We start from the raw sequence: 17,699 nt of genomic DNA on the forward strand, positions 1-17,699 counted from the left end.
CTTCCCCTCTGCCTGCAGAGCTGAGGACAGACAGGTCTGAGGAGCAGAGCAGGAGCTCTGGGAAGGAGAAAAGCAATATGAGGATGGAGTGTAAGATGAGGCCAGATAACTTCTGTGGAGGGAGACATGCTGGACAGGGCCTAGGATTGGGGAGACAAGCAGGTGTGAGCCCCGGGCTCAGATTTCTAATTATAGCTGTGATGACAGAATGGGAGGAGGGTTGAAGCCGAAACCCTGGGGTGCGGGAGTAGCGAGAAGAGGAGCCTCACCACAATTGCTTTCTCTTTTCCTCTTGTGTTGTGTTTCATATCAAGGGAAAAGAAGTCATGGGGACGAAGTCCAGCCCTGAGGTGAGATGGAAAGTGATCGAGAGCAGTGACAGCGTGAATCCTGTTGATGCCAGGCAAGAGCTGCCCAACTGGGACAAGAGTAACCGTCTCTGTCGGTGAGATGTGTATCTGGTTTGGGAAGGGCTCTGGTCACAGCCCTCCTGGCTCCAGGCAGGGACTTCCCATTACCTGGGTGTGGGTTTCCGGACTAGCTGTGGCTTCAGGGGAGATGATGTTGCCATTTTGGAGAGCTGATCATCTCTCTGGCCAGGAGTGGTGTGTGCTCCCTAGCAGAAAGTTGGATCCATGAGGTGACTCCCTGTTGTGAATTTCTTTCGTCCTCCTAGGTTTCTCTCTCTGTGTTGGCCAACTTTCACTCAAACTCTCTCTCTCTCCTTTCATGGACACCTGTCATGTTCAGTTGCCTGCATTCTCTTCCTCTGCTCCCCCTCCCCGAGTCTCCTATGGGCTCATCTTGGTCTATCTGCCCAAGAGCAGGGTCTCTGCCATACTGGGAAGGATGTGTCCTGCCTGCCAGGATAAGGGGGTTGCTCCTCCCACCCCCTATCTTCGGGAAGACCTCATTGCTGTAACTGGGTCACAGCGTGAGTGGCCAGTCATGTCTTTGGGGCTGTGAGGTCTGAGAGTGAGAGGGGTGGGCTCACGGTCATGGCTTTGGGCAGAGGAGAAGTGGGGCTGGGATTAGAGATGCCCCTTTCACCCGCTAGCTCCATTACTGCATCACCCAAAAGCCTCGCTCAGGGTCCACTATGCTTCCTTGTGCTGGGCACTGCAGGGACAATCAGAGGGACAGCAGGATGCATGAGGAAATAGATGAGTGTGTGAGGCAGATGGGTGAAGGGGTGTGTGGCATACATTGGGGATGGATGGGGGGTTGAGGGTTGGACAGACAGCAGGACAGATGGAGAGCTGTAGGGACGCATGGTGATGTCACAGGCTGGACTTGTGATGGGTTCAGCTCATGGCCGCTGACTCTGTCATCTCCAGCCCCCATCTGCCCGTCTGACTCTGCCCCTGTCTCTCACAGGCAGCACTCAGCAGAGTCTGGCCCTGTTGTTACACTGGTGCCTACATCCAGCGCACACCTGTGCGTAATGTGCTCCTGGAGAGCTCAGGCAGGGAGAAGCGTGTGGCTCACGGCTGCTGAACCAGCTACTCCAAAGAGTGCCGCAGATCTCCCCCTCCTTGGGCAGCAATACCCTGGCCGGGGGGTTCCTTGTCCCTCCTCGCTGCCAAAGCAGCCTGCTCAGCGCAGAAACCGAGGTCACCTGTCTCTGCCCAGCCTCTAGCTGGAGCTGCTGCAGCCCCGAATTGCTGGTATCCAGCCTGGCCGGAGTTGGTGTGATGTCCTAGCAGAGTCCGTTCTTTCTCCCCGGTAGATTGTGATTTTCCCCACTGCAGTTAGTTGCTCTTTCTCCGCTTCCCCATAGCCCCTCCCCAGCGATAGTGACCCCTGCTGGCCAGGCACGGGAGTGTCCTGTAGGTGCCTTCTTGTGGGAGCAGTGATTCCTGGTGGCGAGGGGCAGCAATGCCTGGCATGTATCCCCCCTGGCATTGCTGCAGTGACCCCTGGTGGCAACTGAGGTCAGTTGTCTGTGTGACCCCACTACTGCCATTGTGCCTGTGAGTGCTGGTGGGTAGGTGAGGCAGGGCCTTGTATGTATATCAGCCATTGGAGCAGAGCCCTCTGCGTATCCCACTCTCATCTCGGTGACTCGTGTTGCCCAGGTGGGGCAGTCCTCTGTGTGTATTTACTCCCCCCAACCCCTGCATTGGGCCTATGATCACTGGTAGCCAGAGGAGTCAGTGCCCAAGCTGTATTCTTCACCTCCCCCAAGGTGGCAGGGTGCCTGGGTGGCTGTGTCAAGCAGTGCCCTGGGTGTCTTCCAACCCCTTTGTGACAGTGAGCCCTGCTTCTGGTGTGTATCACTCCCCCACTAGGGATGTGCACTGGTGGCCAAGTATGGCAGTGCCCTTTGTGTAGCCCCCTCTCTCCCCTCCCCCCTCCGCAGGGTGACCAGATAGAAAGTGTGAAGAATTGGGATGGGGTGGAGGATAATAGGCACCTACATAAGAAAAAGGCCCCGAATATCAGGACTGTCCCTATAAAATCGGGACATCTGGTCACCCTATCCCCTCTACCCCTGTGCCAGGTATGGCAGCCACTGATCCCTGGCATCCCTGTGGCGTAATACCCTCTGTCTATCCCCCAATTGGGGCAGTGACCCCTGCTGGTCAGGTGGGGCAGTGCCCTGTGTGTGTGTGTCCCCTATTTAGGTAGTGACCCCGATGGCTAAGTGAGGCAGTGGCCTTTGATTTCCTCTTCTCTCCCCAGCCCCCTGTACAATGTACAGACATTGTCTCTGGGGTAGGGCCGCCAGTTGGGGCACTACTCGATGTGTATCTCTACTAATTGGAGCAGTGACCTCCCCATGGTGCCCTGGTGTGGCAGTGCCCTATTGGTATCTCCCTCCCCCTCTCCCCATGCCATTGTGGTAGTGGCCACTTCAGGCAGTGACCCAGTTATCATCTCCCCCCACCCCACCATTGCAGCAGTGCCACCTGGTGGCCATGTGCGGCAGTGCCCTGCCTGTATCCCCCGCAACCATTGCTGCAGTGACCCCAGGTGCCCAGTTTGAGTAGTAGCCTGTGTGTACCTGACCTCTTGGGGCAGTAACGTGTGTGGCCAGCTAAGACAGTGCACAGTCTGTGACGTCTGGTGGCCCTGTAGGGCAGTGGCCTGTATGTACCATCTCCTCTGGAGCAGTGACCACTGGTGTCTTGGCGCTAAAATGCAGCCACCTCTGGGTTACGTGGTGGGGCTGTTTACAGGACAGTGGGGACAGCCCCCCCCATTCCAGAAAGTAGGGGAAAATCTGGTGTTTGGGGCAGAGCGTTCCACCTTCTATTGAACTGTGATGCTCTGAGCACCTTTCTCCTTCCATGAAGAAGACCCTGCGTGACTCCAGAGCTGGTCCAGTAACAGGTATCACCTCACCTGCCTTGTATCTCTGGTATTCTGGCCAGTGTCCAACTTCCCCTTCACTGTTGGTCTTCAAACCTCCTCCAAGCCTCCCCCACAGTCCCTTAAGATGCCAAACCTCCGCTGGAGCCAAACCCTAGGGAAGGCACCTCACCTGAAAACCCTACGGCACCATGGGAGTGCTAGTGTCCACTGCCTCCATCTCCCACCAGCCAGGACAGACCCCACAGCACCATGGGAGTGGTTGTGTCTCCTGCTTCAATTTCCTGAGAGCTGCTGCCAGGCCCGGCCCAGACTTCCCATTTCTGGTGTGAGTCTGGAAGCAGGTGCTGCCGTGAGGCGGTGCCGGGAAGGGTGGTGCTGGTGTCAGGAGAAAACAGGAGGAGTAGGTGGGTCTGTACTACTCCGGGGAGGTGCTGCCCTTGCTGTGAAAGGGCCTCACAATTAGAGGAGATGTCATCTCCCTGCCCTTCCACGCTCTGCACCAGCCCCTGCTTGTAACGGGAGCAGGGCTGGCTCCAGGCACCAGCGTAGCAAGCAGGTGCTTGGAGCAGCCAATTCAAAGGGACAGCCCGTCCGGTATCAGGGCAGCACGTCTGGGTCTTTAGCGGAAATTCGGCGGCGGGTCCCCCATTCCCTGTCTTAGTCTTTGAGCTGCCACCAAATGTCTACAAAAGAGGAAGGGAGGGAGGACTCGCCGCCGAACTGCCGCAGAAGAAGCAGTGTGGTTGAGCTGCCGCTGAAGAGCCACAGCGTTTTTTTCTTTCTTATTTACTTTCTCCACACTGGTCATGGTTTTATAGACCTCCGTCGTATCCCCCTTTAGTTGTCTCTTTTCCAAGATGAAAAGTCCCAATCTTATGAATCTCTTCTTAGACGGAAACTGGTCCATATCCCCTCATCATCTTTATTGTCCTTTTCTGAATCTTTCCCATTCCAATAGATCTTTTTTGAGATTGGGGCGACCGCATCAGCATGCAGTATTCAAGATGTGGGCGTTCCATGGATTGATATTGAGGCGATATGATAGTTTCTGTCTTCGTACCTATCCCTTTCTTAATGATTCCCAACACTCCACTGCACATTGAGTGGATGTTTTCAGAGAAGTATCCACAACGACTCCCAGATCTCTTTCTCGAGTGGTAACAGCTAATTTAGACCCCATCGTTTTATAGGGATAGTTGGGATTATGTTTTCCAATGTGCATTACTTTGCACTTAAGAGCACCGACGTTCATCTGCCATTTGGTTGTCCCGTCACCCAGTTTTGTCAGATCTCTTTGTGGCTCTTCGCAGGCTGTCTGGGACTTAACTATCCTGAGCAATTTTGTATCATCTGCAAATTTTGCCACCTCACTGTTTACCCCTTTCCCCAGATCATTTATGAATAAGTTGAACAGTACTGCTCCCAGTACAGACACCTGGGGATAAGAGAGGGAAGATCCTCTTCTGACACTGGCAGACCAGGTGCCAACTCATGCCAAGGCCCCTAGGCCTTACTGAAAAGTGACAAATGCATGGCTGGAAACTAGTCTTGCTCACCTGTTTGTTAGTGTTGTTAAAACAGGCATTAGATTCATAAAAATGTGTTTAGTGTTTAGAGTTTATGACAAGCTCGTGAGTTGCTGCATGCATTATTTTCACCTATAATAGCCGTAGCCCATGTTGTAAGGTGATCTATAAGCGTTGGCACTACAGCTGTAAATCCCCTTGCCGCCACCCTGCCACCAGTCAGGAGAGAAGCATTATGAAGTGTAAAATGCTAGGTTACCAGAAGAGGCGTCATCTCCTTTCCAACAAGAGAAGGCCCTTACTGAGACATCAGACAAGCCACTGTGGATCATCCGTGGACAAAAGACCTGGTTGATTGCTCCCCATAACGCACCCACGAGGAGGCAGAGACCTGCACAAACACTTGCCCCCATCAGCTTGAGCTTTGGGGGAATGGAATAAAAATCCTTGTCAGGAAGAAAATTCCCGCCCCCCGGGATGCTGCTTCAACTTCATGGAGACAGCATGCCTTCTAAGCATACGAAAAGAATCCCGGCTGCTTCAACACCTGGGTGGCAAGATAGAGTCAGGATGCCTAAGGAGAATGTCTATGACTCCATGTTAAGGCTATTCTAGTGCCTGAGAAGTTCACACTTGATACGTGGTGGGTGAAATCAACTGTGGAACACTCAACCATGAGGAGCCCCACTGCCTTAGGGTTATGCCATTCGATTTCTTTCAGGGTATATTTTGGTTCTGAGAAGTAAAAGGCTGCTCTGTGTGTGTGTGGGGGGGGTGGCGGGGGTGTTATGGAGTGAGGTAGCAAAGGTTGGTTGCAGAGGTGGTGCATGTGCCACAAAAATTGTGCCCCCCACCCCCACCCCAGCTCTGGTCCCAGAGTCCAGAATTTGCATAAACCCACCTGCTGACCTGTGACTAAGAATTTCGCCCTACTAACTCTTCCAGCAGAACAGGCCAAAGAAAGTATGTGCAAGCGCTGTACCGCAGCCCCCGTGCTTTTTTCGGTTCCTTCCCACAGAACTTTCACTGCATACCAGTCCAGTTCCTTGCTGTGGCTTGTCTAAGAGCTGCATGCATATGCTAGAGCGTACCCTGAGCTGATTCCTGACTTTTGGGCTCCATACAGCCTTGCCCATCCATATCTCTGTGGTGCAATGGGTCAGCGCATTTGGCTGTTAACCAAAAAGATGGTGGTTTGAGCCCACCCGGGGATGGTGATAAGCCCGTGCTACTTCCTTGCTTCCCTGAGGCCTGTGGGGAGCCTCTGAAGTCCCATTTTGCTGCCTCTTGGCCTCAGTGCTTTCAGCTGGTGGCCCAAAGAGCGTGCTGGATGCCATTCAGAAACCCGTCTGCCAGCAGCCGTGCCGGAGGCTCAGGCTTAATCCTCGAGGCCGAGCACAAAAACTTTCAGCCGGGAACATTTTGCTCCCTTCCCGCCTCTGCCCAAGCGGCAAGGGAGAAGCGGACGAGACACGCTGGCTCAAAGACGCCTCCCTCCCACTTCCCTGTAGGCTGTGCAAAGCTCTTGGCCTGCCTCATGCCTCGTCAGGAAAGAGCGGCCATGCTCCCCAAGCCTGAGTCACGTGTGCAGCCTGGCCCGCCCCGGCTGACGGTGCGCAGAGCCAAGCGAGCCAATGGCAGGTCGAGTCGATAGCCTTGGCTCTTTCCCCTGACAGCTGAACAGCGCTGCCCAGTGCCCCGAGAGCCTCCCTCGTGTTCTCCCACAACCCGCCGGGGTGGATAGGAAAAGGGGACCAGGAAGCACTGCAGCCTCATTCTGGGACAGGAGGCCCTGGGCACGCCCGGACCTCCCTCTTGCCCTCAGCCCAGGCAGCCAGAGAGCGCCCTGGCAGGCCACCACCTCAGCCACCTCTTGCTGCTCTGCTGGTCACCACCTCGCTGCAAGGCCCGGAGGGAAAAGAAACAAGCGCACATGTAGCAGAGGATGGCTTCAATCCATTGACCTCTGGGTTATGGGCCCAGCATGCTTCTGCTGCGCCACTCTTCTGGCTCTTTGCAATTCTGCCACCCAGCCGGCACTATCCAGATTAGTGCCTTACGAGCTTGCGCGCTGGCAGGCAGATGCACAGGCAGCGAGGCAGCTGCCCTGGTCACAGGATTTTACAGCATCTACAGGGTAAAAGGGATCTATTTGGGGTTTGGACCCCACTGGGAGCTGGGTATCTGAGTGCCGGAGACGGGAGCACTTCTTAAACTGTTTTCAATTAAGCCTTCAGCTGGTGGGGGACGAGGTTCAGCCTTGGATCTGTGTCTGCAGCAGGCAAGCGCCTCTGGCTCAATCGGCCCCCCTCGCTGTCTTAGCAGACTAAAACCTGGAGCAAACGCACATGCCTTGCAAAGGAAGAGGAGCCGGGATCTCGAACAAATGTCAACATTTTATTAAGATGACGTTCAAAGAAAAAAAAGTGTACCTTACAGCGTTTAGGCGCAGAAGTTTCTGGTGATCAGGGAACAACGTACAGATTACCCAGGGGGTGCGAAGTTCGGTTTAAGATCAAGTGGCATAAGGAATACATTATCTGCAATAGCCCCGACTGGGGGTAAAAGGTTAATGTACAGACATTGAGTTGGGAGGGTATGTTGTCCATGTGAGGGCTACATTCAGGTGTGGAGTATAACGAGCGGATACAATGATGAGAATGGATTGACCTGGGTTTGGTGAGTTTTAACATTCAGTGTTTTTGAATTTTTGCCACAATCTACTTTAAGAAGGGTCATTATGAACTCTGCTCTGCCATCTGTTGGTGATCTGTTGAAAGGCCTTTTGAGGCTGATGTCATTTGCATGGTTCCACCCACCCCGGATTGCATGATGGGAGTGCTTGTCCAAACGGTCATTTCAGCTGCTGTGGGATCCCCAATCTCTTTGTTATTGGGGCAGGAGTACTCCAGTGTATTTTCCTGTTCGTTTTGGATCAAGGAGAGAGTAACTGTACATGGTATTTGAGGCCTGAGAGCTTCACCCTCTCCTGAAAAGTACTCACCATTAAGGAGTCTCGGTTCTGAACACCCAATGTGGGGTGGGGGATAAGAATAGATATTTGTTTGGTGCTTTTTGGCTTGTTCCTGCTGCTTTTCTTCTTGCTGTTTCTGGTGTGTAAAGACAGAAACATTTTTTAATCTCTTTGAGTAATTGTCAGTGCTGCAGTCATTTGCCTTAAGCTTATGCTGTTTGATCTCTTTCAGGGTATGTTTTGGTTCTGAGAAGTAAAAGAATGCTTGGGGGTGTGTGTGTGTGTGGTGGTATGGAGTGAGATAGCAAAGATTGGTTGCAGAGGTGGTGCATGTGCCACAAAAATTGTGCCCCCTCCCCTCAGCTTTGGTCACAGGGTCTAGAATTTGCATAAACCCACCTGCTGACCTGTGACTAAGAATCTGGTTGCAGAGATAGTTCATGTGTCACAAAAGCTGTGTCCCACAGCTCATCTCCCAGAGTCCAATCTGCAAAATTTTCTTGCTGTCTGAGTGGTAAGGAACATTTTCCCCAACTATGGAATTATTTACAACTTTCAGTGTGGAAATGAGATCAAAGCTCAGCAACTTAGGTATGTCTAAAAATTACATTTAGTCATTAATAATTTTATCTGTGCCATAGAGCCAAATATGTACTAGAACTGTAAAAAACTCTACTTTTAAAGTAGAGAGATATAAAGTACATTTAGGGGTTTCATAAGAAATCCATAGTACTATGTGCAAATATTCCTTTTTAACTTATTTTATTTCACTATGCTTTGGAACCCATGTCCCTTGCCTAACAAGTTTTATGTAGGTTCGGGTGAGTCCCAAAATCATGAACTGCTAAGTTCCGTTCTACTGTCCTTGATTCATATCACTGGAATAACTGCACTTTATTACCCCTGCCCTAATAAGAAAGAGACTGAGGATTCCACAGCAGCCAAAATGACCCTTTGGACAAGCACCAACATCATGCAATGCGGGGTGGGTGTGACCATGCACATCAGCAACAAAAGGCCTTTACAACAGATCACCAACAGATGTCAGGGTAGAGTTCATTCTCACCTTGCTTACATCCTTCCCCCAGCCAAGAATTGGTGGTCCTGATAAATCACATTCTCTATTATACCAACTCATTGGTATTGAATATGAAGTTATGGCTAGCAAAAGTAGCCACCCATCTCTGCCTTGTAGCATCCAGCTTAGCCCTTGTTAACACATAAGTCAGTGGATTGTTCTCTGTCCACACCTGAAACTGAGCACCACACAAGTAGTCTCGAAATTTCTCAATGATGGCCCATTTCAAGACCAAGAACTGCTGCTGGTGGATGGGATAGCGAGTTTCGCTATCAGACAGTCCTCAGCTGGCAAAGCCTACAGATTTACATTTCCTTCCACTTCCTGGTACAGGATTGCTCCCAGACCCTCCAAACTGGCATCAGCATGCAGGATAAATGGTTTGTTTGGGTTAACAAGGACTAGGACTGGCACATGAATCAGGCAAATAATTATTTCCCGTAAAGCCCTGTCACTTCTCTCATCCCGCCATGTCCCAAATGTAGAAGAGAGGAGCCCCTCCCATGTCCCAGGCCAGGAACACCAGATTGGAGGGGGTGGGGGAGAGAGGATGAGATGTTCATGACTCAGTCCAGGTTTGTTAGTACTGCAAAGGAGAAGATTTCTTTCCTCAGTCCAGATCAACTGGAATTGTTGTTGCAGTGGGGGAGAGATGTCTCTCATTTGGTTCATAGATGCTTTAGTGAGAAGGGACAGGCAGAGGTTTCTTCTTCTCTCTGCAGCTCAAATCACACACTGCTTTTCTGCTTTTTGTTCTAGCTTGATTTCTCCCTTGCATCTCAATTTTCTCTGTCCTGGTCTCATTCCAGAGCATTCACAGCCCAATTCTCTATCCTAACCCCGAGTCCTCTGCTGCACCCTGAATGTCTCATTCTAACCCCACCCCAGAGTCTGCACCCCCAGAACCAGTGCCTTCATCCCTCTGCACTCCAACTCTCTGTCCCATGTAGCCCGATTTAGGGTGTACTAATAATATTAATTTGGATAATTTGATGAAAAATTAATTGATTAGCTTACATTTAATTGAGTTACAAAGTTACATTTGCATTACTGCTATTCAGAAGATACATATGACATTATATGCAACAAAGTTTTGGTTAATATACTCACAGCCTTCCTTGATAACCTGGTGGTAAGAGACACAGGACCAGCCTTGCAGTTCAGGTTTCTCAATTCTTAAGTGAAAGATGCAGTGCTTAGAAAAAGCTGGTGTTACTTAGGGTTTACTGGAATATGTTAAACTTAAAATCAAAACCTAATAAACAAAGAATAACAACTTAAGGAAACCGAATTTAGCCTAGTTCCCTTGAAACTTAAAGTTTAAGAACAAGTACAGCCTGCTGATAGTAGATAGAGAGAAAGTGGAGGAAGTAAGTCAGAATGATAGAGCAAAGTGCTCTAGCGAGGTGGGTTACCTCTTTTATAGGGCACAAGGGCCGGAAATCCTTCCTCCTATGCCCAAATTTCATTCCTCACCCACAAAACATTAGGGTACGTTTACTTCATAGGCTAGTATGTTTGTGCTTGTTGATGACATGTACATATGCACATAAGTTACCTTGTAGTGTATCTGTTAAATCTGTGCGTACAACACTGAAAAAAACCCTATGCCATTCTCCATTGTCGATTGGTCTAGATAAAGGTCTTGGACAGGCATGGGTACTTATCTATTTAAGTAACATGATAAAAGTCGATTTTCCTCTTTGAGTAAAAGGTCACAATATAGATATGCTAACTTTGCCTTAGCTTAACATACAGGATATGGCCTGTAGGTTCTCGTAAGTCATGTGTCTCAGTCCCCTAATCATTTTTATTGCCCTCTGCTGGACTCTCTCCAGTTTGTCCACATCCCTTCTCATGTGGGTCCCAACCCCAGAAGTACTCACATTTCACCCCATTGGCCCCAAAATGCCAGCTTTTAATATGTAAATAGGATGCTGCCATGGTCAAGTCACTCCTGAGCTCTCCAGCAGAGCCTGCTGGCGGAGAACAAGGTGAAAATTAGCCAGGATGTCACTCAGTCAAATCCCTGTGCTCCCCGCAGGTGGTATCGGAAGGCTCCAAGATGGCTCACTTCCCTTTCTCTCATCAGCTTCAGGCCCCAGGGTTACAAATGCACAAACCAGTTGGGATTCTCCCCTGGCCTCAGGGTGTGGGGCTGCTCTGAGGGGATGGACTTGCACAGGGAGGTCAGACTAGATGATCTTATTGGTCCCTTCTGACCTATGAGTCTATGAGTCACTTGGGATATTAGTACAAAGATACAATTTCAATTTCTCTTAGAGAAATTAGAGGGCAGTTTATATTTGGTAATAATCTTATTTAGTGAAAGGAAAGCTTCAGTGACAGCCTGGTTACTGGGGTGCAAAACACCTTCCTCCTGGGAGAAACAAGAAGTTAGAATTAGAAATTTACATCGTTTGTTCCAGTGTTGGTACAGGTTTAATTTTGCTTCTGTGTAGGTTTGTTTCAGGCTGTGACCATTTTGGTTTATTGGGTTGTTGGTTTTTTTAGTTGGAATGGAGCTTTTAATTGACATTTTCTGGATTTGAATGGATGACCTGCAACACCAGTTTTGACATAGTTCTGCATATCTTATACAGATTTGACCAGTATTCAAGGATTCAATTCCTTTATAGGAGGTTTTAGTGGTCATGCTTATTTATTTGATGTTATTTTATCATTCTGCTGTAGCACACTTTTTTGATAAAATGTTGAAATTATTAATTTACAGTATTTGTTAGTTTTTATTTTACAAACAAAGTTTTTCTTAATGTTTAGGTTTTAAATTAAGCTTTGTTTTTGGTTTCAATTTTCATTTAGGTTTTGGTTACTGATGGGATCTTTAAGAAAACTTTGGATTCAGTACTAAAATCTGGACAGATTTAGAATATTTAAAGTAAACCCTGTTTACTATTTTATTTTAATAAAGTTTGTATTGCTGTAAACCCTAGCCGGGGGGAGAGGAGATGAGCCTGGCCTTTAACTGAGAAGGAGCAGAGGCATGGCCCTCGTGAAGGGTGGGGCCAGGTGATGGGAGGTACAGCCCCCCAATTTTTTTTGTCTAGCCCATCTCAGTCCCCCACTAAAAGAGAAGAGTCTGATGCCACCCCTGCTGGTCACTGGGTGTTACTGCTGCTCCATGGGAAACATGCTCTGCACCTACCCAGATTGGTGGGAAACACACTCTGTGCCTTACCGTGACTGGTCCGTGGGTGTCACTGCTCGTACAGGGCAGACACACGCTGTGCATTACGCCACCTGACCAGTGGGTGTCACTGCTGTATCAAGGGAAACACCTTCTGTGCATTACTCTGACTGGCCACTGGGTGTCACTGCTGCTCCAAGGGAGACATAAGAACGGCCAGACTGGTTCAGACGCAAAGTCCATCTAGCCCAGTATCCTCCTGTCTTCTGACAGTGGCCAGTGCCAGGTGCCCCAGAGGGAATGAACAGAGCTGGGAATCATCAAGTGATCCATCCCCTATTGCCCATTCCCAGCTTCTGGCAAACAGAGGCTGGGGACACCCTGGCTAATAGCCCTTGATGGACCTATCTTCTGTTAGTGTATCTAGTTCTTCTTTTGTACCCTGTTATACTGTTGGCGTTCACAACATCCTCTGGCAAGGAGTTCCACAGGTTGACTATGCAACTGCCCTGAGTTTACCCACACCCCTACCTCAGGTTGTATATGGAAAAGAGGATGAGGATGAGGAGAGCCATGATGTGTCTTTCACTAACTCGTGCCTCAGTTTCCTCTAGGCAACAATGCTGCAGGCTCCTTTGGTGAGTTCCCATGCAACTGTGTCTGGGGAAGAGGGAGTAGAGGCTCATGCTCTTCACCTCCCATGCCCCTCCCCCAGCAGCTGGGGAATCCAGGCCAAATTTAACCCTGGTAGCTAAACCGAGATTACCCTGGGTCCCTGGTAGCTAAACCGAGATTACCCTGGGTCCCTGGGTCCCTGGGCCAGGTTTAGCCTGGGCCGGGGTAGGGCTGGGGAGGAATTGCGAGGGAGACAGATGCACTCGCTGTGAGAGGAGATCCTCCCATTCCCTGCCAACCCCCCTCACTCCGTACAGCACACTGCACCCTAGCACTTCTTTCTCTGTCATCGGGGTGTCTGCTGCCTGCTTCTCCCTTAGCATCGTCTCTCCCCATCCTGGGGCATTGGTGTTGCACATCCTGTGCAAACAAGTAGGTCCTGGTATGCCCCGTGGCACTGCCCTGCAATAGGGGGGGCAGCAGTTGGATGGAATATGGGGGTGAGCAAGGTTGGGGACCCGGACTCCTGGGTTCTTCTTCGAGTGATTGCTCACATCCATTCCAGTTAGGTGTACGCGCCGCGCGTGCACGTTCGTCGGAAACCTTTTTACCCTGGGAACTCCAGCGGGCCGGCAGGTCGCCCCCTGGAGTGGCGCCGCCATGGCGCTCTATATATACCCCTGCCGGCCCGCCCGCTCCTCAGTTCCTTCTTACCGCCGTGTCGGTCGTTGGAACTGTGGAGCGCGGCATAGCTGTCCTCCACGTCCCTAGCTCTCCTAGTTATCTATCGTTTATCTCTAGTACTATCGTAGTTGTTAATTAGATTGTTAAATAGTAGTTAAGTTAAGTAGTTTGTAAATAGTTCTTCGCCGGGGGCTTAGCCCTTCCCGGCACCCGGCGCCAGGCTCATGCCTGTTTTGCCAGGCTTCAAGCAGTGTGCGGCCTGCAAGAAGCCCATGCCTACCAGCGATCCCCACGAAGCGTGCCTGAAGTGCCTGGGGGAATCGCACAGATCCGACAAGTGCCGCATCTGCAAGGCTTTTAAGCCAAGGACAAAGAAGGAGAGGGATCAAAGACTCCGAACTCTCCTTATGGAGGCGGCACTTGACCCGACGGCTTCGCAGGCCGTGATCTCGGCGCCGGCACCGGATCGCACCGGCACAGAGAAGACTCCCTGGCACCGACCTTCTCCGGCACCGGAGACAGAGCCAAGGCCGTCGAAGTCCACTACTCCGGCCAGGCAGACCCGGCTAGAGCGCCCGGCCTCGACATCGGCCGCAGCGCCACCGGCACCGTCGACTCCGGGCCCGGCGGGTCCGTCGAGTCCGGTGCCGCCGAGCTCCCCCAGGAGATCTGGGGTTGAGATAGTGGTCCCATCCACACCGGAGACCTTCGCCTCGGCTCGGGACCTCATAGCCCTGACTGAGCCCACTCGGCTGCCACCCCCGGTACCTCCGGTGCGGGTCGTGTCCAGAGGCAAGCCCATGATGTCGGCACCGTCTCGGGACTCTCGTTCACGATCCAGGTCCTGACGTCATGGTCGCTCCAGATCCCACCGCCGCTTGCAGTCCCGGCACCGCTCCCCTCAGCGGTACTGGTCGCACTCGCGGCACCGGTCGACATCAAGACGATCGCGGTCAGACTCATACCGGCACCGCGATTCCACGAGCAGGTCCCGACGTTACTCGCCGCACCGGTCGACCTCCCGGCACCGAGCTGGTGGCAGGTCCCGGTCCCGGTCGACCTCCCGGCACCGAGCTGGTGGCAGGTCCCGATCCCGGCACCGAAGTGGCGCCCGGTACCGATCTGGATCCTGGCACCGCGACAGAACCCGGTCCCGATCCCGATCCCGGCACCGATATAACTCCCGGCACCGGTCCCCGGCACCGAGACGATCCTCCGTGCCGACCCGCGCAGACCCTTACCATCCAGGGTCGGCCCCACCATGGCCCTCTAGACAGCCGTCCGTATCCTCACAAACGGACAGCGGATATGCGCTGGGCACCGACCGGCAGGCGGCGCTGTTCAGTGATCCGCCGCAGCAGGACCAACGCCCGCAACAATGGGGATTCTGGACACCCTGGGCATACCATCAGGCCCAGGGCCCCCAACAGCTCCCTGCTAGGCCGGCGACTGCGGAGCGTAGGGCTCCTGAAGCCTCGTTGTCTCGCCCCCCTCCCTCCCCGGATGGGGAGGAAGGGTCCAAGCAACAAGACTCCGCTTTGGCTCCTGAGGCAGAGGCGAGGGCTGAGGAAGACCCACAGTTAGACACTCTCTTGCCTGGGGTCTCCTCATCCTCCTCCCCGGATGAAGCGGTGGCTGGTACCTCCTCCAACAGCCCCCCCCCCGCTGGATCTCAGGGCGCACCAAGACCTCCTCAGGCGATTAGCTCAAAATCTGAGTCTGCAAGCCGAGGAGGTCTCGGAGATAGAGGATCCAATTGTCACCATCCTCTCATCTGACGCTCCCACCAGGGTCGCCCTGCCCTTCATACGAACCATCCAGGCCAACGCCAACACCATCTGGCAGTCTCCGGCCTCCATTCCTCCTACTGCGAAGGGCGTCGAGAGGAAGTACATGGCCCTTTCTAGGGGCTACGAATATCTCCATGTGCACCCGACTCCGTGTTCCCTGGTGGTTCAATCAGTGAACGACAGGGAGCGTCATGGCCAGGAGGCTCCAGCCCCCAAATCCAGAGAAGCCAGGCGGATGGACCTCCTCGGCCGTAAGGTGTACTCGGCTGGGGCGCTGCAGCTCAGGGTCTCCAACCAGCAAGCCCTGCTGAGCAGATACGCCTTCAATTCCTGGGTGGCAGCAGACAAATTTAAGGAGCTGCTGCCACAAGATGCTCGCCAAGAGTGGGTGGCCATCTCGGATGAAGGCAAGAAGGTCGCACGCACGGCCTTGCAAGCCTCTTTGGACGCTGCAGACTCGGCTGCCCGCACCCTCGCGTCGGGAGTAACGATGCGTCGCATCTCCTGGCTGCAGGTTTCCGGCCTTCCGCCGGAGCTCCAGCATACTTTACAGGACCTTCCTTTCGAGGGCCAGGGCTTCTTCTCTGAAAAGACAGACCCCAGACACAAGAGTCTGAAAGATAACCGAGTCATTATGCGGTCCCTCGGGATGCACACTCCCGTGACGCAGCGTAGACCCTTCCGGCCACAGCATCAACAACAGCGCAGGCCGTATTCCCAGTTCCGCCAGCGGCAGGACCTTAACAGGCGCCGCGGCAGGAATGGAAGGCGCAGGCATTCGGGGAACCAAGGGGGGCAGAACCAAGGCTCCTCTAAGCCCCCGCCTGGACCTAAGCCTTCATTTTGAAGGTGCGCCCGAGGGCGCAGTAACAGTTTCCCTAATGGATCCTTCCCCCCCGTTTTCCAACCGCCTTTCGTTTTTCTTCCCGGCGTGGTCCCAAATAACATCGGACCGCTGGGTCTTAAGCACGGTGCGGACGGGATACCGCCTGCAGTTTGTTTCATTCCCTCCTTCCCGCCCCCCTTCCTCGTCCCTCTTCAGGGACCCCTCTCACGAGCAATTCCTTCGGCAGGAGGTGCAGACGCTCCTCAGCAAAGGAGCTATAGAGGCGGTTCCGGAAAACGAGAAAGGCAAGGGGTTTTATTCCCGCTACTTTCTGATCCCCAAGGCCAAGGGAGGCCTCAGGCCTATCCTCGACCTGCGAGAGCTCAACAAATACCTGGTGAAGTTGAAGTTCCGCATGGTATCCCTGGGGACCATTATCCCATCCCTGGATCCGGGAGACTGGTACGCCGCCCTCGACATGCAGGACGCGTATTTTCACATTGCCATTTGGCCACGCCACAGACGCTTCTTCCGCTTCGTTGTGGGGCCTCTTCATTATCAATTTGCAGTCCTCCCATTTGGCCTGTCCACGGCCCCGAGAGTGTTTACAAAATGCATGGCAGTTGTTGTGGCGCATCTTCGGCGCAATCGTGTCCACATGTTTCCTTATCTGGACGATTGGTTGATTCGGGGCACGTCGGAACAACAAGTCTACAGCCATGTCCGCGTGATCACCGGCATGTTCGCAAGTCTGGGCCTCTTGGTAAACGCAGACAAGTCCACCCCGAAACCTCACTCCTCAGGCAGGGAGCAGCAGCTCCACTCGCTTGACGTCCGTAGGGCTCTCGCGTTCTACGTGGCGAGGACCAAGCCCTTCCGCAAATCCCCCCAGCTTTTCGTAGCAGTAGCGGACCGCATGAAAGGGCTTCCTATCTCCTCCCAGAGGTTATCCTCTTGGGTAACGTCCTGCATCAGGACCTGTTATGACTTGGCCCATATCCCTACGGGCCGTGTGACTGCGCATTCTACCAGAGCGCAGGCGTCGTCGCTGGCTTTCCTCGCCCGTGTGCCCATCCAGGAAATCTGTCGGGCGGCGACCTGGTCATCGGTCCACACCTTTGCTGCCCACTACGCCCTGGTCCAGCAGTCGAGAGAGGATGCGGCCTTCGGAACTGCAGTGCTCCATGCCGCGACTTCTCACTCCGACCCCACCGCCTAGGTGTGGCTTGGGAGTCACCTAACTGGAATGGATGTGAGCAATCACTCGAAGAAGAAAAGACGGTTACTCACCTTTGTAACTGTTGTTCTTCGAGATGTGTTGCTCACATCCATTCCGCACCCGCCCTCCTTCCCCACTGTCGGAGTAGCCGGCAAGAAGGAACTGAGGAGCGGGCGGGCCGGCAGGGGTATATATAGAGCGCCATGGCGGCGCCACTCCAGGGGGCGACCTGCCGGCCCGCTGGAGTTGCTAGGGTAAAAAGGTTTCCGACGAACGTGCACGCGCGGCGCGTACACCTAACTGGAATGGATGTGAGCAACACATCTCGAAGAACAACAGTTACAAAGGTGAGTAACCGTCTTTTCTCTCCCCATTTCTGGGAGGGGGGTTAGTGGGTAGAGTGAGGGAGAGGTGGGGCTGGGATTCAAGGCTCCTGCTTTTTCTGGTTTTCTCCACCTCCTGCAGCTGCCTTGGTCCTTTCAGTGCATTTTCTGTTCCAAATTCATTTGCTGACTGTGCAA

General features: G+C 52.8%; 1 long non-coding RNA gene across 2 annotated transcripts; it reads left to right on the plus strand.

Annotated features, from left to right (window-relative positions):
- The first annotated feature begins 37 nt into the window (after positions 1–37).
- On the plus strand, positions 38–15,739 carry LOC115639965. Of its 2 annotated transcripts, none has more exons than XR_003997780.1 (3): positions 38–445; positions 10,387–10,391; positions 15,730–15,739. It is a non-coding gene; the product is annotated as an uncharacterized LOC115639965 (long non-coding RNA). The 2 variants fall into 2 exon arrangements; XR_003997781.1 differs by lacking the exons at positions 10,387–10,391; positions 15,730–15,739 and adding exons at positions 624–626; positions 6,550–6,562.
- Positions 15,740–17,699: the final 1,960 nt, after the last annotated feature.

Source organism: Gopherus evgoodei, unplaced genomic scaffold (assembly GCF_007399415.2).
Source record: "Gopherus evgoodei ecotype Sinaloan lineage unplaced genomic scaffold, rGopEvg1_v1.p scaffold_165_arrow_ctg1, whole genome shotgun sequence".
In the NCBI taxonomy this organism is placed as follows: domain Eukaryota; kingdom Metazoa; phylum Chordata; order Testudines; family Testudinidae; genus Gopherus; species Gopherus evgoodei.